The sequence below is a fragment of the Ovis canadensis genome, chromosome 23 (assembly GCF_042477335.2).
Source record: "Ovis canadensis isolate MfBH-ARS-UI-01 breed Bighorn chromosome 23, ARS-UI_OviCan_v2, whole genome shotgun sequence".
NCBI lineage: Eukaryota > Metazoa > Chordata > Mammalia > Artiodactyla > Bovidae > Ovis > Ovis canadensis.
Window position 1 is genome coordinate 16729790 of NC_091267.1, and position 22311 is coordinate 16752100.

Here is a 22311-nt window from a genome sequence, read left to right on the forward strand (position 1 = left end):
CACGTCTTCTGATGCGAGTGGACAGAAGGCGGCGTAGACCGTCCCTGAATCTGACACCACCAACGTGTGCCCTGATGGTTGACAGTGTAAACACACACATATTGTTTGGAAGAATATGTTCCTCTCACATGGCAATTATACCACGAGGCGCACGCCGTCAGCAAATGCGATCTAGATCCCATTTCTCAAATCACAGGCCAACATGTTTTCAGAACATCTTTGTTTCTTTAAAGAAGACAAGATTTGCTCTGATAGTCAACAGTCATTTGAAGAACGGGGAGAAGCGACAGCTGTCTTTGCTTTTTCACGTTTAAGTGTAGTAAAGTTTCAAATTCCCCTGAGTCTGAGTAACCTTGGCTCTGAGCAATTAGGTCTGCAATCCCCCCACAAACCTGCGTCTCAATCTGCGCCCCAATTATGCACAATACAAGGGTGTTTTCCTGTGAGTCCTTCTTTCTGTTCCCCGGGGGATGAATTCTCCAGAACTCTGCCCGCTCGCGATCATTGTTCCTGGGAAAGATGAATATAAGTGTGGGCGCCTCGCTGAAAGAGCAGAAGCAACAACAGAAGAAAGCCTTTCCCCATCACGACTTCCTTCCTTAAAGTCAGCTTGAAGTCTCTCCTTCTCAACCCTGCAGACACCAGCCTGGTTACTAGAAATACCCACCCACACAAGGCAACCGGTGCTCATCCACACCTGTCCCTACTGGGGACACACATCCTGATGAAAACGGAGAGATGATGGGTTCTTTCCATCAAAGATGCTCAGCTTCTGCCATGCCCCCAAATTCAGGTACTTGGAATCATTCAGATACCGGCCTGTAGCATAACAGGCTAGAAAACGAAATGTTTCCATTTTTAACTCTCTTGGATTTTAAGTTAATAGCATCGGAAGAAAGATAGTGATACTGGAAAATACAAAGTACGAATACAGCATTTTAGTAGGGAAACACATGGAATAACCCACGTTAACATACTCGAATTTACAAGGACGTCACAGCACACGTGGCATGCAGGGTGTGCCTCTCACTAGGAGACCTGATTTTTCTAGAAGCAGGGTGGCTACCCAGGGACGCCGAATCCCGTTCCAGCTTTGAAAGAAGGTTAAACCGCACTTCTGCAGTTCAAATAAAATGGCTCTTGCTCACACGGACAAGGAAGGGAGTAAAATGACTTTTCAGGCAGCGCGAGTTCAGTTCAGTTGCTCAGTCATGTCCAGCGCTTTGCGACCCCATGGACTGCTGCACGCTGGGCCTCCCTGTCCATCACCAACTCCCGCGTTCTAAAAGTGGCTCCATTATAACTACAGGGAAATAAAGACAAGGCAGGTTCTCCTCCTTCCCTCTAAGTTTTCAAGACAGGGTTTGCAGAGCCATCCTAAGACCACCTTGAACTTGCAGATAACCCTTGCAGCAGCCTGCCCCTCCTCACCGCCCCCACCCCACCTTGGAATGAAAAGAGCATGTCATTAGCAGAGGTCTCCCCGGGAGGGCATGGCGCCCTGCACTGGCAATCCTGCCTCGATTCTAATCTCTGAGACTGACTTGCTCTTTCTCTTCCATCTGATGAACTATACATCCCAGCACTCTCCTTAGGGCTCCCGCCACCAAAGGGAGTGTGGACACACGAGTCGAGGCCCCTCCCCGCTCAGCTCTGCCGAGGTGATTTCATTGACATGTTAGATTCCAAAGCGAGTGCGGACACACTAGTCCAGGCCCCTCCCCACTCAGCTCTGCCGAGGTGATTTCACTGGCGTGTTCATTTCCATCCCCACTGGCAACACCAGAATGGAAGTCTTTAGCCTGTTTCCATTACTTATACAGATGCCCACTGCACGGCAGGACAGATGTGAGCCGAGCTCTACACAGCCGGCTCCCCTGCGTTCCTTACAGGAAGCGCAAGGAGGGATGACCTTCGCTGGACCGTATTATCCGGGCCCCATACCGTCCTCCCTGTTGCCAGATTCATTAACTCGGTGCTCAGCATTTCCCTTGCTTTCTTCGTAAAGTCTGCTGGGCTGGTTGGGCTCACTTAATTTGGAGGAGGAAACCTTTGTCAGCGATGATGCTTTGATCAGGTGCGCTCAGGGGTGAGGAGGGGATGGGGGAAGGGCAGGAAACGAGCCAGGGAACAGGGAACAACCTTGTCGAAAACGTTACCTTCCCAAAGTGGGATGATGAGAGAGGAGTCGGGGAGCGACGCCGGGACCGAGAGACGGCTGTCACTTCAGATAGACACCAGCACGACTCACCTAGACAGGTGACACTTTGGTGCAGCTAAATCCTGCTGCATTATTGAACACCTGGAGATGGGGCTCAGGCAGACTGCAGGCCGGGATGCCTGGGGCACCCAGAGACGTGAATTCAGCAGGCGGAAGAGTTTCACTCCTCATTCACATCCTTAAGTGGGATGGGGATGCTCCTGGCTACAGAGATGGAGATGCTGGTGTCACTGTCTGGGTTCCAGCCTCATGCCCTCTTCCTGCTATTCCCCCCACTGCCCCCGCCGAGATCCACAGCAGGGGTTGGGGCAATGCTCCACGTCATCAGAGAAGATGCAGGGTCTTTCCTGCTCTTTATAGAAATCTCACGGAAACAGCAACTCCTGGATAGTCTATAGAGACGTTTTGTCTTTTGATTCCTCAGGATGCCCGAAGTCAACCCCAAGACCACATCTCTAGAAACGCTGGCTTTGGGTGGGAGTCCTGGACACTCAAAGATTTCTAGGAAAAGGTTTGCAAGTAAAAGATTCATTCGTGGAGCATCAGAAACAAAACCAATCCTATTCCAGCCGTTCTACCAGGGAAGCCTTTCTCCACGAGACCGGCGGGATGAGGCCCAGAGCCTCCACTCCGACCTCTTACCTCGTCTCTGTGTTTCTCTCTTCCCTTCTGTCTGTGTTGGTTCTGTTCACGAAACTGCTTGGGAAGAAACACCGGACATGTTTAAATTGTCGAGGAAAAAAAAAAAAGCACTATTTCTGAAAGAAAGTCTGCAGAGGGAGAAAGAGAGCTCATACTAAAGACCATCTAAACGACCCCGTGGGAATGGACTGGAAAAAAGATCCACAAAGCCCAGAAACAAGGACTTTTGATGATAACAGATCTCCAAGCTCTGAAGCCACAGCCTGGAAGCAAAAAGGGATATTCGCGTAAATAAATTCTCTGTAGAAAGGTAAGGGGCCCACTGCGATCAGAAGTGTTTTCTCCATGACAACACTGAAGTCCAACCTCAGGTCGGAATGAAATATATTCTGGGATAATGATCCACCCAGAGAGAGAGAGGGAGAGAGAGAGAGAATGCCTTTTTTCAGCACACTAGAAATTTATTTGAGAGGACTGATAATATACTGTTATTTTTTAAAGAAAGAATTTACTTGTTCTTGGGTAAACATTTCATACCCACAGCATATCTGCCCAGCTGGCATTATGCTTCGGATTAAAATGTCATTGAATAATAATAGGTAATATTTATTGAAGCCTTTCTCTGGACCAGACACTATCTTAAGTGCCCTGCATTTATTAACTGTTAGCCTCTCGCCAGCTCGGTACAGGGAAGGCCTATGTCTGCTCTCCACGTCTACATGAGGATGCTGAGGCAAAGAGGCAGGGGGAGCCACCCCTGAGCACAGGTGACCGCAGCTACTTGCCAGGGTGTGGGGGGGGTGTCTGTTTCAGAGCCAGGCTCCTGACATGCACTCAGAGGATGGCACAGGGCCCACTTCTACCAGCAACTCCAAGTGGTATGAGCTTTGATGCATTCTGTCTTTAGAATATGCTGCTTGTAACAGCAGGTCTTTATCTACACCAAGGTCAGCAAAACCATCCTCGGACAACCCCGCCTGAACATCAAGGCCAGGGACCAGCTGTGAGCGGCCACAGAGGACCATCTTCTTGGGGTCTGCCTTCCGGGACGGCTCCCCTGGAACCCCTTTCCAGCCACGATAACTGGCTGGTCGTCGCAGAGAGAGAAAGCAGGATGTGTGACCAGGACCTGTGAGCGGGGGCGTGTGGGAAATTGTGCTTCATGGGGCCCGAGCTTCAATCTGAGAAGCTGAAAAGTTCTGGAAATGGGGGGTGGTGATGGCTGAACAACAATGTGGATGGACTTAATGCCATTTAATTGCACACTTTTACATGGTTTAGATGATTTTATGTACATTTTGCCATGATTGAAAAAAGTGGGGCCAAAAAAATAAAAGGATCTGTCTCCAACCATGACCCCTCCAAGGCTCCTCTGCTGAGTCACCTCTCTGCCCAGCCACAGCCTCCCCACTGCAGAACGGGCTCCGTCTGTCTGCTGGCCAGGCCTCCAGGACCCCCAGCTGCACAGGTGATCACGGGTCTGGTCTCTGTCCTGCCTCTGGGCCATGAGCACTGAGAGCAGCTTAGGGGACCTGGGCTCTTGGCAGCTGTCTGGGTGCCTGGAACGAAAATGAGGCTCAGTAACTACCAGTGAGAAGGAGGAAGTAAGGGAAGAGGAAACACTAAGCACGACCCAAAGCCCATCCGTGCAGCGGAACCCACCAAGGGTGCTGCTTTGCTTGGTTCGCACACACGGTATCCGGGTCCACGTGGCCCCCTCACCTGGGAAGCAGAAATAACTCCATTTTTCAGCCTCTGGTATACAAGGCCCGTTTAAACATCCTTTTTTAAAGAAACCACACCCCCACTACATAAGGCAGTCAAACTTAACTTCCTCCAAAGTTCTGAAGGGGTTTCCTGACTTGACGGTGAGCAGGAAGTGCCTACCACGGAGACGGATCAAGGGAAGACATCGGGGCGGGAAAGGGAGAAGCCACCACTCTGGAATCCTGTCTCAGATCCATCTTCCCTGAGCGGTGTGCCTCCCGTTAAATCTACAAGAATATCTGTCAGAGATATCCCGCTTCACCATTTGCCTGATGTCAAACCTAAATAAACCAGATCAGAAAACCAGCAAGTGGCAGGAGAGAAATGAATGGTGCTCGCTGTAACTCGCTTGGTTTGCCCGCTGATTTCGGGGGGTGGGGGAGGAGGGGCGCCCTGGCAATCACCACAGTCATTTGCAGCACTAATGTCCAATTCAGCCTCGTCTCACTCTCCTGATTTAGGTGGTCAGAGTGGTTTCGCAGCCGACACGGGGAAGCTGTGCTGTTTAGCAGGCTGTTTAATGGGAAACTGGCAGTCTTATTTCTTTTCTAGATTTGGTTTGGCACTGGGTCTCCATTACATGCCACTCGGCTTTGATGTCTTTGGACAGGACTGATCAAAAGATGTCATTTGACCTACACAGCATGGCAGAAACTTGGAGAAGTCTCATAAAGCGACACTCTGGCTGTAAATAAAATGACATTATTATTTCCTCTCTCCTATCATGTAGAAAAGCCAATTATGGTAATGCACTGCATGTCAATGGAAATACAGCAATCTTTTTGGAGCAGCGGCTGCAGACATCAGTATTGCGACTCTCCTTCCTGGGAAAATTTGCCCATTGGAAAATGAAGAGGAAGGAGGTGATAGATGTCTCCAAGACGGTTAATAAAATGCTGGACAGCCAAGAAAAGTGCAAGTCAGCAAAACAATTGGAAGTACAAAATGCAAACTGTTAAGTTTCCAAATTATCTAATAATTTAATCTGCAGTGATTTACATGCCAACACCGAGATGGCCAGTATCACGCCATGCTGTTTCTGAGCGTTTGACTGACAGGAGAGGCGATTTATGGTCCTAATAAACCCATCATGCCCACGACTCCTTAAGGAAGCGGCTGCGGGGAGGGGAGAAGGGGTTCTAACCTCGACCCCGAGATTCATCCGGAAGTGACAGCGGGAAGGTGGAGTCCTGCCCGCCCTGCGTCTGAAGAACCCTGCGTGGTTGGTCTCGGAATGCCCTGCTTTATGCATTTCCACAGGTGTGGAATGTTCCCCAGCTTCCTTCCACTGCAGCCTGTACCAGGACTGAATACGCATACAATACGCTCTCCCTGCCTTTCAGGAGGGAGAACCATTGGCAACAGAGCTTCCCCCAGAGTGGCGTCTCTACTATGGGGAGACCAAAGATGCAGGAGAGCGAGAGCACCTTTCAGCTCCACCCCCAAGGTTTCCTTCCTTCTCGTTAGGACGCCGGACCCACTGAGGAGCCCTGCCCTGGTGCCCTGGAAGCCCTCAGCCCCCACCCTGTGCCTCACCCCGGGCAGCTTCCCAGGCCACCCTGCCCTAAGTCCGGGTCAGCGTGCAGCTTGACCCCAGCAGCCAGCATATGCAATGGAGTCTCTTAGGTGCCTGACCAACCCATGTGTCCACAGTGCAGCGGGAGCTCGCGTTTTCTGTTGTGTGCGTGCCAAATCGCTTCGGTTGTGTCAGGCTCTGCGCGACTCCAGGGACTGGAGCCCTCCAGGCTCCTCTGTCCATGGGATTCTCCAGGCAAGAATACTGGGGTGGGCTGCCACTTCCTTCTCCAGGAGATCTTCCCCACCCAGGGTTAGAACTCACGTCTCTTGTATCTCCTGCGTTGGCAGGCAGGTTCTTTACCTCGGGCACTGCCTGGGAGCTTTCTGTTGGCATCACTTATTCAAACTGGGAGACAGCAGCTTTAGACAAGCCCATGCAGGATTATGGGCAGAGCTACAACATGAAAATGAGGTTTCCTCCGTGGGGGAAATATTTGAATATATCTGTAAACTTGGTGTGTATTCAGTTTAAGGAAAACTAGAGCCACACAATGACCTTTCACTGAAATCAAGAAAAGCATTTTTTTCAGGCCCACTAAATCCACGACAGGAATAAAAACTTTGGGGCTACATCAGAAAGTTTTTTCCAATGGTCTAATTGTTTTGGGCCGAAAACATCTTTACGATAAGTGGTTCGTAAGCACACATTGCAACCACACCTTTCCTCCCACCCTGCAATTTAATTCTGGTGCATAAAAGAGTGCAAATCCAATTTAGAAGTGGCACTGAATTTTAGTAACTTTAAATAACACTCTTCCTGTCAATAGTGTCGGGGTTTAACAGGACATTTGCAAGGTCCCACCACACTGCACGAAACAGACTTGCAGCAAGTCTCCTCGTGGACTCAGCCCACGTGCTCTGCAGGCGATCCCCAGGTCATCCCTGTCCTTTCTGACTCATGCACAAGCCTCACGGTTTGCAGGCGGGAGCTGAAGGGAGCTAAGACCTTTTGTTTCAGCCCCACTTTTTGGCTTTCAAAGGACACCCTTAGGCTGCCACAGAATCCAAGCCTGTGCCTTGTGTTTCCTGACACACCAGTGCGCCTCCTGATCACCATTTACTTCCAATAGCCACTATCACTAACGACCATGTGGAAATCAACATACAAGTTAGATTTTTGTTCACTGAACTGCAGGCAAGGTTGGTAAGCCGCTCTATCTCCCATAAGGCTGCCTCCTTATTGCACTGGGCCCCATGTTTATTTTTCAGGATCTAATTGAAAAAGGCTTCTGAGCTCTAACTGTTGCATGGAGGCCCACTATTTTCTGTGATCTAGAAATCAATCCGTCGCTCTGCCAGTCGAGGGCTCCTTCAGTGAGCTATGGTTTGAGCCACAGTATTCCTTCTTGGCTTCCCAGGTGGCTCAGTGGTAAAGAACTTTCCAGCAATGCTGGAGACGCAGATTCGATCCCTGGGTCGGGAAGAAACCCTGAAGAAGGACATGGCAACCCACTCCAGTATTCTTGCCTGGGAAATGCCACGGGCAGAGGAGCCTGGCGGGCTACAGTCCATGGGGCCGCAAAGAATCGGGCCCAACTTAGCACCTAAACCACCACCGCCGCTCCTTCCCTGCAGAGAGGACCCTAAGCAGGCGAGTGAGCTGATTGCGTCCACGCTCTGTGCAAGGCCCTACCCTAGACTGGCCCATGGTCTGTCCTGGTCTGCCCACGGCCCACGCATGGGGTGCATGTCACAGCCTGGTGCTCCGTCACCCTCCCCGTAACCCCTCCTGTGGTGGGGGGACTCGGCCACGTGAGTTCAGGGCGTCACAGAGCTCTGTGTGCTGACGAGACACCAATGTCACTCGCTTCCATGAAGAGTTTCCTCCAGATCCCACTTCACCCCAGACTGGAAGACTCAGTCCCTTCAAAAGAACACTCTTGAAACCAAAACTGATTCCTAAACACAGAAGGAAAAAGTGATCTATGTTTAAGCATCCTAGCAAAGCATGCGTCAGTAAATATAAGTACTTTACTGCCCTTGGGGTGGGAACTCGTGGGCTTTGTGTAAGGAAAAAAATACTAGATTCATCATCAAATAAGAATTTCAAAGTATTTCTGCATTTCTAAGTTTTGAAGGCATTTCTTCTCGAGATGAGCGGGGATGAGGTGGGGGAGAAGCAGATTTATCCGCTGGATATCTCATTCCCTACCCCAATATTAAATTTTATGTGGGGAATCTAGGAGTTTAAAAGCTTCACATTTTTGTGTAATAAAAAAGAAATACAATATCCTGTTGCTGTGCGTAGTGACACTTTACGCAGGAAAGAAAACCGTTCTCCTTAGCTATTCTTTGAAATACGACTTACGACGTCATTTAATTTTTGAAAACCCTAAGGTCATGTAACACACTTTCTCTGTCATTTGTAAGTACATTAAGTCAGTGGCCATACGACAGTGAAATTATGATAATGGGCTGCTAAAATGGATCAGGCAGGCGCTGCATTTCATGTTAGCTTCAAACAACCGTCAGAGCATAGCTCAAATCAAATATGACAGCAGAAAAACACGGAGTTTACTTTTCTTAAAGTGTTGCTACTTAGTCAAGTACACACGCGTGATGAGTCAAAAGGACTTACCTTGGTGGTAAATTGCAAAGAAAATAATCTCACTGAGAGATAAATTTCTCATTTAAAAAAAAAAAAGATCCTGCCTTAAAATCACAGATGTCACCTGGAGAGGAATGCAGAGGTCAAAGCAGGCTTCTGCCCAGGACATTTCTCCTCCATGAGCCAAGATTTGGACAAGTGAGATGATATTCTGCATGGAAAATTGCTGTTAAACTAAAAATGCTTTAAAACAGGAGCACATAGAATGCACTCATTTAAATAAACATCCATTCCCCCCCCAAAAAAAACCCTTCTTTTAGGGACACTCTTTCCAAAAATTAAAGAAAAGAAAGAAGAAGGAATAGGAAGCAGACATGTACTCTGCTGTGATTTAAATAAATACCCCCCCCCCCCGCAAAAAAAGATCCTTCTTTTAGGGACAGTCTTTCCAAAAAATAAGAATAGGAAGCAGACATGTACTCTGCTGCGTAGGGCACGTCTTTGAAAAGTATCTTTGAATCAAAGATGCCTAAAGAGTTTGTTGGAGAAGGCAATGGCACCCCACTCCAGTACTCTTGCCTGGAGAATCCCATGGATGAAGGACCCTAGTGGACTACAGTCCATGGGGTCGAAAAGAGTTGGAGACGACTGAGCAACTTCACTTTCACTTTTCACTTTCGTGCATTGGAGAAGGAAACGGCAACCCGCTCCAGTGTTCTTGCCTGGAGAATCCCAGGGATGGGGGGAGCCTGGTGGGCTGCCGTCTATGGGGTTACACAGAGTCGGACACGACTGCAGCGACTTAGCAGAGCAGCAGCAAAGAGTCTGTGACTGCAAATGTCTGCCCCTCAGCTTAAAAAAAAAAAAAAAACTGACTTGAGATGGAAGTTTAGGAATGACATTTTGTAACAGAGATTTAAGGATGCATGTCCTGATGCGGCTACCCCCATTTATTTCCAATACCCAGCATTTCTGGAGTTCCTTCCTTAGTCACACTGGCTGACCTTGGGCTTGGACCAGGTACTGTGGTCCTGATGAGTGTGGAGACGCTGACAGAAGGACCTCGTGCTCACAGTACAGGCAGCCAACTGGGTCTCCGAAGGATTTACCCACTAGCTATGCGTCAGAGCACAGTTCCTTTTAAACAGCCCTTCCCTGTTCTTTTTTCTAGACTTTAAGAAGAAAAAAATCCATCAGTATAATCGTTCCTGGGAGAACTCGAAGATTGGAGTTGAAGACCACAAAAGCACAACATCCCATCCCCACGTGCAAAAGCTAACAGGATGGCAGAGATAACTGCAGGATAATTATTTTGACAGAAGCCAGTCGAATGCTTCCGTGGCGTACTTTACTATCCCTGTTGAAGGAAAACTACCCATTTCAGATAGATGTTATTCACCAACATATTTACTGGATGACATTTTGTCTTTTATTTCTTTTTGGAAAATAATCGTGATGAAAGGCAGGGCCTTTAAGAGGACAGCTAGCTAGACACGTTTTACGACGTATTTCTGATTACTCTACCACGATCCCATAAATGAGTGTTACTATGTAATCTTGTGATGAAGCATCTCCATGTCCACGACCACGCTATGCTTTGAAACAAGAGAAGAAACACAAAGGCAAGCTGGGACTATTCGGTGGTCAGTTTCAGCCTGGGCTCCTTGCAACTCTGGAGATGACTGACAGCGGGATTTAATGGAGTATAACTACAGTAGCCTTGAGCAAAGATACAATTATAGCTGAAAAGCATCTTAGGCTCCTGACTGTGGCTAGCATCATGGTATAAATCAACAATTGCTTCTTCACCTTTCTTCTGCAGCCCCCTCCCCTCCACAGTCAAAACACAGCATCCTCCAGAATCAAAAACTTGGTAAAAAGGTCACTCTGTTTTCCTCAATAGCATAAAAATGGTATAGCTAGATCTGACATGCATATGCAAACCAGCTCAGGAAAACACTGATTTTCCTTCACACTGAATTATTGTATCTGCATGAATGTTGCTACAAACACCATGAGGAACAACAAAAACAAAACCAAAAAAACTCTCTATGGTTTAATTGCCAAGAAGCAAACAAGAAACATAGATGTACTATATACAGTGACTATACAGTGACTGTCTCCTGGCACCGTACCTGCAGCAAACCAAGGTTTTAACTCATAAATACCTATTTGCTACTAAGTCACTTCAGTTGTGTCCGACTCTTTGCGGTCTCATGAACTGCAAGCTGCCAGGTTCCTCTGTTCATGGGACTTTTCAGGCAGGAACACTGGAGTGGGTTGCCATGCCCTTCTCCATTTAAGTTTATTTACTTGTAGCAGGCATTCAGGATGCTAACATTTGCCCTCAAGAAACAAGACTTGAAAAATATGCAACATGGTGTCAGAAAATATATTGATTATTGATAATTTAATTATACTGATATTTAACAAAACAAAAAGGTGTATCTCTCTTAAAGGTTAAGAAAGAAGAAAGGAGATTGGAGATGACAAGCACGGTGGCATACATGGAGAAGCAGTAGATACCGCACTTACAGGAGTTTCCTGTCCTCAGAAAGGCACTGTAACTCAGAGCGATAAAAGACGAACCTGGTTTTGACACGGGTGTAATGCTGGTTTGATAGATTACATTCCTGACAAACGAATTCCATGCTCTCTATTTTTTTACAAAAAGATATAACCACGAGTAATACAGATACGCAAATATGTAATGAGCCTGCATACTGAACGGCACGCAGATTTCTCGCACACACAGCTTCGCTGCAAGGCCGCGTGATGTCACATAGAAAGCCCTGGGCTGACATCAGGAATCTGGACGCTGGTCTTCATTCCACTGCAGGTCTGGCCGGGGAAACCTGAACGAGGGCCAGGGCCACACTAAGTCTTTGTTTCCTCACCTGTGAAAAGGGCAGGGCTGCAGCCAAGGACCCTTACAATCCATGCCAACCGGAAAATGTCAGTGGAGTCTCTTGGAAAATCCACAACCACTATGCAGGGACAGTCAATGAACAAGGAAATGGGCCTCCGTACGGGACGTGTGGGACTAGTCGTACAGACACCCCAGCATGTGTGATGGGAGAGCATCCCTCCCAGAAGGAGGTAGGGCAGAAGGGTTTCCCCGGGGGACACAGTTGAGCTGCCCTGGGAAGTCAGAAAGGATTCCCAAGGGCAGAGAAGAGCGGGGAGGGTGCCAAGAAGGGGGTCACAAGCACAGGTTGGGGCGTCGGGGTGGGGCACATGGGGCTGGAGGCTGGGAGGTAAGCTTGATTCAGTGTATTTTAAAGAGAATAAATGTGGCGTTCTCAGGTTCAAAAGGACAAATCAGACGGTCTAGGCAAGAGGCAAAAGGACGGTCACCGTTTAACCATAAGCCTAGAAGCCATCTATGGAGGCCAGAGTCTGCAGACCTCCCACAGCACTGCTGGGCATACAGCAGGCGCTCGGTGAATACTTACTGGATGGGTAAGAGAAAGGATACAGAAGGGCATATTTCTGGACATCCCTGGTGCTCCAGTGGTGAAGACTTTATGCTTCCACAGCAGGGGTCATAAGTTCAATCCCAGGCTGGGAACTAAGATCCCACAGGCTCTGGGGCCACAACTACTGAGGCTGTGCACCACAGCCAAGACCTGACTCAGCCAGAAATAAACAAGTACATGCATTTCTTTTAAAACATCTGAAAAGCGTATATTACTGTTTCCAAGACTACTCGATCTCATGCAGCAAATGGACTTACCTTACTCCATCAATTCTTCCTCTTTTTTTTTTTTTAACAAAAGGAAAAACTGTTTCCTGGGGTAGATGGTGACCAGAATCATCTGGTAAACTTTCAGGGACCAAATGAACACTCTGAGAAATCAGGCAAGCTGGTTTTATTGCTCTCTTATTTCAGTGTAAGTTTTCTCCAAAGAACAAAAGACTTGGGGACACAGTTTTGCATCTCTCAATGGGATCAGAAAGGCCACCATCGCCTCGGAACCATCAGCCTCTCCTCCACCCTGGAGTCACAGAGGAACAAGCCACTCCCGCCGCTCCTGTGAAGACCATAAGCCAACCACCACAGCTCTTCCATCTCGATACCAAAGGCACCAAGGCCTGGGCTTGAACGATGGCCAAGCCCCATGGAAGCTGTAGCCATTTATTTGCTTGTTTATTACACATTATTATTAAGTCGATCTGTAAAATTATCCTATGTGGAAATGAACATGCTCTCTCACATCAAAACTCCTATTTGATTTCAAATCCCCCAAATCAAGACTTTTCATTTCAGCCAGAGACCCCACAGCATGAAAACAGTGCAAACAGCTAGAGGGGCGCTGAGATTTCCTCCTATCAGTCATATTTAAGGAGCAGATACACTATGTGACTCTGAAATGAGAAGTTATGCTTCCAGCAGGGACAGAAAGAACCAGAAGCCTTGGAGAAAACCAAGCCCCGGCTTTCTGGGAAGTCAGGGGCACGCGTTCTGCTGCAGGCAGAGTCTGCTCTCCCTTTGGGCTGCAGCTCAGGCGGCCCCGCCTCCGGGTGTCTGTCTGTGGTTGAGTTTATGGTAATGGGTGCACGGGTCAGGCCATGTATTAAGGATGCCCGTGTGGGCTGACAAGTGCTCCAGCGTTCTTCACAGAACATCTTTCTGCAGAAAGATGACTGTTGTCCTTCAAAGGAATCACCGTAAATTGGTTACAGTGATGTCGCCATTTATCACAGCATTTTGGGGACTTCTCTTTTGGCAGAATCGGTTAGCGAATCTCTTACAAGAAAGAGTTTTATTTATGTCCTAGGATATGCTGCCCTCTCCCTCGCTCTCTTTTTTTTCTCCCATCATCTATCTATGTGGCCCCCCACGGCAGGGGTGTCGACAAAAATTCAGGTTCATCTCTTCTGAGCACACTCTGACCTGCTCTTCTCTGCCTCCATGGGACACGATGTGGCCAAGGTAACGTGAGCAGCAGTGATGCTGGGTCACTTCTGGGGGTGCCTTTGGAGCCAGTGTGTGAGTCACCCACCAGGTCCCACCACAGCGACCGGCATCCACAGAGCCGAGGCGGGGCCACATGCAGCACACGTGGATGTGGATTCAGAGAGGACGGAAGCCCCGGAGATATGGGGCTTGTCACTGGATGTCCTCTTCTGTACGACGCAGTCCTCGCCCTCCTTCCTGCCCCTAAACGATCAAGCCGGGTTGCAGCTTCCATCACCTTGGCAAGTCAGCGAGCTCAGGAATCCCGGCAAGGTGCCTTCTTCCCTCCAAGGCTGGCTGAGCAGTGAAGTCATGCGGGGCGGGACCCAAACTGAGAACTGGCAGCTGGGAGAAAGGACCATGCTTTTAGTCAGTTGAGAGATTTTAGTCCATCTTCCCTGGACATCAGAGGTGATGTAGGGGTGGTAAGTATGAAAGTAGAGGTCCTCTGAAGTCAGTCTGCCACGGGTACCTTTAAACTGGGGAAGAAAGGCTTCCCTGGGCGCACGCACATTTGATAGCTGTACGTTGGTGTCTGACGCCTGGGCATTCAGTGAACGGGGACTATTTCAGGTCAGCGTCCAGGGATGGAGCCACAGAGGCAAAGTCCACCAGCACCCACAGGATCCCCCGGGGAAGAGACCGGGCACCGTCAGTCCCTAGGCATGGCTTCCTCTACAAACGCATACAAACGGGCTTGGCAGCTGGCCTGTGTCTCCAGAGCTAAGGACAGGCAGGCTGAATGTGATGCATAGCAGCGCATCAGAGAAAACAGAAGGAAAAACGAGGACTTCATCTACAAATAAGCACACACGGTCTGGCGACACTCTCTTGTGTTTTCCAAAGCCACTTACTGAGTTTCAGCGACTCGGCACCAGGTGACTCTCTGCAGGGGCACAAGATGACAGACGGGCTTTGTCTGCATGGAACTCAAAGGTCGGGTGTGAGAAGGACGCCCTCCACTCCCCTGAATACAGGACAAAGTGTTGCAAGTGCTCTGCTAGAGCCGCAGGTTAGGCAAATGCAAAAGCAGGTGGAATTTTTATCTTGCCTAAGAAGAGAGAAACAATGTTGGCTGGTAAAATGAATCCATGCCCTAATGACCAAGGACCGAGGGGACAGGAAAAGCAGCAGGCTGAGAAGCTGGGCTGGGGCCCTGGAAGAGCCTCTGTCTACCCTCCTCCGGGCCTCCACCCGTCCGCACACAGGACTTGGCCTGAATGGATGGGCTGGTCACTGTCAACAAAGCACAGAGAGGGCGTGAGGCTCAAAGTCAGGAGAATAAGGAGTTCATGCCAAGCCTAGGACATCTTATGTGCTCAGTAAGTGGGCAATGGTGACACCTTCCTGGAAAGCAACTTGGCAACTAAAACTACAAAAGCTCTTTGACCTCGCAATACCCGATTGGGAGATATAGCCCTTGGAGTGAAAGCACACATATGTTCACATATTTATATCCAGCGGCATCGTTTGTGGTGTCCCATAACCAGACATGCCCGGGATAGCCACAGAAGGTGTGAGCTGACCTAACGCGGGTGGCCACACCTTGAAAACCGAAGGAGAGACTGAGATGCTTCTCTGGAGCAAAGATTGTGATGGTTTCCAAGTGAGAAATCAACTACTCAGTAAAGAATTCCAGTTTTTTACAAAATGAAAACCCCACATATAGTACGTATGTTTCCACACACACATATGAGCAAGACAAAGGCGAGGAAGATGGAGCCAGGCTGTTCTCGCTAGTTACAGTGAAGGTGAGAATAACAACTTTCTTTAACCATCTGTATTGTGAATACAGGATATACAAGAGACGCGGGTTCAATCCCTGGGGCAGGAAGACTCCCTGGAGGAGGGCACGGCAACCCACTCCAGTATTCTTGCCTGGAGAATCCCATGGACAGAGGAGCCTGGCGGGCTACAGTCCATGGGGTCACAAAGAGTCACACACGACTGAAGCGACTTAGCACACCGCACTGTGAACATTACTCCTTTCTTTATATACATTTATTACTTAAAATAAGCATGTATTGTTTTAAATTTTTTAAAAACTAATACATAAAGAATATGTGAAAAAACAGTAGCTGACACTAACATCATCGCTACCATCATCACCATCACCACTGTTACTGTCATCATCATCACCGTCATCATCCCCTTTCCACATCAGCATCAGGACCACCACCATCACCACCTTCATCCCACCATCATCACCTTCATCACCACTACTACCATCAGCATCATCCCACCATCACCACCACCATCATCACCATCACCACCATCACCATCACCACCATCACCACCATCATCACCACCATCACCATCATCACCATCACCATCACCACCATCATCACCACCATCACCATCACCATCATCACCATCACCACCATCATCACCACCATCACCATCACCATCACCACCATCACCACCATCATCACCACCATCACCATCATCACCATCACCATCAGCACCATCATCACCACCATCACCATCATCACCATCACCATCACCACCATCATCACCACCATCACCATCACCATCATCACCATCACCACCACCACCATCATCACCACCATCATCACCACCACCATCATCACCATCACCACCATCATCACCACCACCATCATCACCATCACCACCATCATCACCACCACCACCATCACCATCATCACCATCACCACCATCACCACCAACATCATCACCACCATCACCATCACCATCATCACCATCATCACCATCATCACCACCACCATCACCATCACCACCATCATCACCATCACCATCATCACCATCACCACCACCACCATCACCATCACCACCATCATCACCATCACCATCACCACCATCACCACCACCACCACCATCACCATCACCATCACCACCATCATCACCACCACCACCATCACCATCACCACCACCACCATCATCACCATCACCACCATCACCACCACCACCACCATCACCATCACCATCACCACCATCATCACCACCACCACCATCACCATCACCATCACCACCATCATCACCATCACCATCACCACCATCACCACCACCACCATCACCATCACCACCATCATCACCATCACCATCACCACCATCACCACCACCACCACCATCACCATCACCATCACCACCATCATCACCACCACCACCATCACCATCACCACCACCACCATCATCACCATCACCACCATCACCACCACCACCACCATCACCATCACCATCACCACCATCATCACCACCACCACCATCACCATCACCACCACCACCATCATCACCACCACCACCACCATCACCATCACCACCACCACCATCATCACCATCACCACCATCACCACCACCACCACCATCACCATCACCATCACCACCATCATCACCATCACCATCACCACCATCACCACCACCACCACCATCACCATCACCATCACCACCATCATCACCACCACCACCATCACCATCACCACCACCACCATCATCACCATCACCACCATCACCACCACCACCACCATCACCATCACCATCACCACCATCATCACCACCACCACCATCACCATCACCACCACCACCATCATCACCACCACCACCACCATCACCATCACCACCACCACCATCATCACCTTCATCACCACCATCACCATCACCACCACCACCATCATCACCATCACCATCACCACCATCATCACCACCACCACCATCACCATCACCACCACCACCATCATCACCACCACCACCACCATCACCATCACCACCACCACCATCATCACCATCATCACCACCATCACCACCACCACCACCACCATCATCACCATCATCACCACCATCACCACCACCATCACCATCACCACCACCACCATCATCACCATCATCACCATCATCACCACCACCACCACCACCATCACCATCACCACCACCACCATCATCACCATCATCACCACCACCACCACCATCACCATCACCACCACCACCATCATCACCATCATCACCACCACCACCACCATCACCATCACCACCATCACCATCATCACCATCACCACCACCACCATCACCATCACCACCACCACCATCATCACCACCACCACCACCACCATCACCACCACCACCACCACCATCACCACCACCACCACCACCATCACCACCACCACCACCATCATCACCATCACCACCATCACCATCATCACCATCACCACCACCACCATCACCATCATCACCACCACCACCACCACCATCACCACCACCACCACCATCATCACCATCACCACCACCATCACCATCACCACCACCACCACCATCATCACCATCACCACCATCATCACCATCACCACCACCATCACCATCACCACCACCACCACCATCACCACCACCACCATCATCATCACCATCACCACCACCATCACCATCACCATCACCACCATCACCATTACCACCATCATCACCATCACCATCACCATTACCACCATCATCACCATCACCATCACCAGGACCACCACCATTACCACCACCATCACCACCATCATCACCACCATCACCACCATCATCACCATCATCACCACTACCATCATCACCACCACCATCACCACCATCATCACCACCATCACCACCATCATCACCACCATCATCACCATCTCCGTCATCTTCATCACTATGTCTGACAGTCATCCTTCCCAATTTTGACTGTGAGCCCAGGAGAGGACAGAAATCCCAGGTGATCCTTCAGGACAATATTTTTCAAACTGAGAGCTATAATTCATTAATGGGTCATGAAATCAATCTAGCGGCATTTTAATAATGGAATAGAATATAGTAACAGTAGACAACTTCAGGTAGCATCGCTTATAGTAAAGGTACCTATGTTTTTAATATACCAATACGTATTTATATATCATCATGGACATATACTTACTACAGTTCAAGGAGGAAAAATATCCCTTTCCCAAAGAAAGAGTCTTTAGCATTTCTACTGAGAATGGTAAGGCTAAATCCTCCATTTTTGTAGAGAATATAAATACCTACAATCTTACACAAAAATTATCTAATCTAAACAAATAATTCACATGTGCACTTACTGAAAGCATGGGATTTTAGTCTGAAACAAGTGCCTATTAAGGCCAGACAGCAGGTAGAAAATACAGGAGATGTTTGTTCAATACAAAATATATGTTCCTAGGGGGAGGGGGTCTGCAGAGAGCACCACTGTGCCATATGTGCCAGAAGAATCCATCAATTTATCCCAACAAAGCCCAGGTCATGATCATTGGGAGGACAGAGGAAGGCCCTGGTCCAGACGCCCCACCACACCACTAAGCGGCAGATGCCACGTGTAGCTCTCAGGTTAAAGAGAGACGGGTCCTAGCAGAAGGTGCCGTTCCACATGCTGGGGGACCTCCTCTCCTCCTGCATGAACAATGCCCGTGTGCACTGACCTCTCCCGTGTCCCTGTTCGTGACGACAGCAGCGGGCCCTTCCCCAGACCTGTGTGCCAGACCCCCTTCTAAGCACATCAGCTGGCTAAGGTCAGTGACTCCTCATGATAACCCATGATTTGCAAAGACAAAGAAACGGAGGTCACTGCACTAGGAGGCAGCTGAGCTACTGCAACCAGAGGAACAGAAACACAAGGTAGCTGCAGTTAGGAGCGGTTAGAATCCATGAGAGCAAGGAGGAGAAGATACAAAGACCTGATGGGGAGCTGGAGGTGCTCTGCTATTATGCTTTCCTCCACGGAGACACCAAATCAGACAGAAACAGTCCAGAACCAAAAGCAAAGACTTTCATTAACGTATCTCCAGATACCAGCCTTTTTATCCTGCTAACCCACAACTTCTTAAGCAACCTAAGAGCAATTTTTTTTTAAATGAGCAATCTCCTTGATTAGTAACTCACTAAATATCCTCAATCAATAACCCTTAAAAACATTTTCTCCTAGAAAGCACTCGCTCTTAGGAATATGTTAAACTCATGCTTCCTGTGCTTTGTCCAAGTCAAGATTCTGGAACATCGAGCACACTGTGCTTCTTGTCGGCACATGAGAAGAAGCATGGTTTAGAACAGCAATAAAAAGGACCCATCACTTACAGATAGTTGAGCAGCTTCTATTTACATTAAGGGTTTTGGTAAATGTTTCAAATGAATTACTGCAAAACAGAAGAAATCACATGCTCTCTGGGGTCTTGAGTGATCTGTCAATGTAGGAGGTTAGTTCATTAATGATCTTTCAATTGAAGATCAATTTCATCAAGCTCTTTAACTGTCTTCTTTAAGACGGTGACTAACAGTAGCTTGGCTCCTCCCGTCAGGAATGCAGACAGAACTGGGTGCTTCATACACATCTCTGAGGCAGTAAATATGCATCACCATTATTTTCGGATAAATAGGCAATAAAATCAAGTTATCTAGATATTTTAAAAGAATAGCATTTCCCCATAAGTCTGTCATAAGTAAATGACTTCATCTGAAATGCCACAGCTTAAAGATAAACAGAAGTCTTAGCTGCGAGCATAAGAAAGCCTCCATTGACCTCACTAGCTGTGTTTATATATGTGGGTAAGGGCTAGGTAAAATGCACAGCAGTGATGTATTTCTGTATCTACATTTACATGTGTTGCTTTAGAAATTATCTGAAGATCCCATATTGCATATAATCATAGAAATAACTAAAAACAATCAAAATTCAAACAGAAGAACAGTCTATTTGGAGAAGGAATGAAATTTTTCTCACAATTCTTCCACCTAATTCATAAGTCACTAAAACAATAATCACAGAGATGTTTCTAGAGGATTGCAGTGAACTACCCCTCACATTCCCAGTTCTGGCTTTCATTTAGTGAAAGTCACTCCGACTCTTTGCAACCCCATGGACTATACAGTCCATGGAACTCTCCAGGCAAGAATACTGGAGTGGGTAGCCGTTCCCTTCTCCAGGGGATCTTCCCAACCCAGGGTCTAACACAGGTCTCCCACATTGCAGGCAGATTCTTTACCAGCTGAGCCACGAGGGAAGCCCTCTGGCTTTCATTCTAGTCATTAATTCACACATAGGTATCAAGAAATCTCTCCCCTCCCCATCTTGTGGCATTTTAAAATGGGAGAAAGTAGAAGCTATCCAGTAAGGGCAATGATAACATAGCTTATTTTAGGGCCAGGCAAAGTTGACTCAATAGAATCACCAATGCACACATGACCTACCACAGGTTATGTAGTCTAGACACCTCTGTAACCCGCCTTGTTTGCTATGACCAGACCTGGGATGCTGTGATCAGCCTAATTTCTGTTCTTTGAAGTCTCAACATTAACCATGAACAGCCACACTGCAACCAGAAGCAACTCTGCATTTATGTTAAAAACAGAACTTAATTGATAAAGTAACTACACAATGCCTACTAATAATAAGCAAGACTATTTTGGAAAATGAATTCTTCTTAAAAAAATCATACTTCCTTACTGATCACATAGTTATATTGATAGCAGCGCAGTTTTGAAGAACTGTTATTATTAAAGCTTAGAGATAACAGTTTCCATTGAAATATACTTGGTTGTCTATTTAAAGCCATGTGAGCATCTTCAGCGGAGAAGGCAATGGCACCCCACTCCAGTACTCTTGCCTGGAAAATCCCACGGACAGAGGAGCCTGGTAGGCTGCAGTCCATGGGGTTGCTGAGGGTCAGACATGACTGAGTGACTTCACTTTCACTTTTCACTTTCGTGCATTGGAGAAGGAAATGGCAACCCACTCCAGTGTTCTTGCCTAGAGAATCCCAGGGACGGGGGAGCCTGGTGGGCTGCCGTCTCTAGGGTCGCACAGAATCAGACACGACTGAGGCAACTTAGCAGTAGCAGCAGCAGCAGCAGAGGCTCTTCAGGGCTTCCCAGGTGGCTCAGTGGTAAAGAATCTGCCTGCCAATGCAGGGGACACAGGAGACACGGATGCAGTCCCTGGGTTGGGAAGATCCCCTGGAGAAGGAAATGGCCACCCAGTCCAGTCTTCTTGCCTGGAGAATCCCACGGACAGAGGAGTCTGGTGGGCCACAGTCTGTGGGGTCACAAAGAGTTGGACACTATAGCGCATGCACGCATGCACACAGGACCGTCTTTGTGCACTGACGCGCTATGGTTCATGACTTGGTCAATATCCCTATGAAAATAGCTTCCAAATTAAATTCCTAACAGTTTAAGTTAATAATTCACCTTCATTAAGTGATTTCATTTCTTTAGTGAGCAATAAACAGTTCTTATGACGTTTGTCCAGGATATAAGTACAAATATCATTTTTCTTCTCTATTCATTCTCCTCTCAAGCACAAAAAGTAAAATACATGCTCAACAAGGTGGTCTATCTGTGATATCCTGCTTTCATAACCGCAGCATCCCTGCAACAATTCTCTTGTGCTTAGTAGAAATCAGACAAAGTTCATATGACTATTCCGGGTGAAAAGTACTTTCTTTGAAATATTAAAAACTGGGTCTTTACACAGGTAATAAAAAATACAAGAGGCATTTTCCTAATCTTATTTTTAGATACTGTATCATACATCAAATCAAAAACAGTTACATTTTAAGAAGCAACAATTGGCTTATAGTTCATCTCCAGCTATGGTAGGAAAAAAAA

At 47.9% G+C, this 22311-nt stretch overlaps 1 protein-coding gene across 1 annotated transcript in view; it reads right to left on the reverse strand.

Moving 5' to 3' along the window:
- The window catches only part of TSHZ1 (teashirt zinc finger homeobox 1), an 82093-nt gene that overhangs the window by 15241 nt on the left and 44541 nt on the right, over positions 1-22311 (reverse strand). The window lies entirely within an intron of this gene.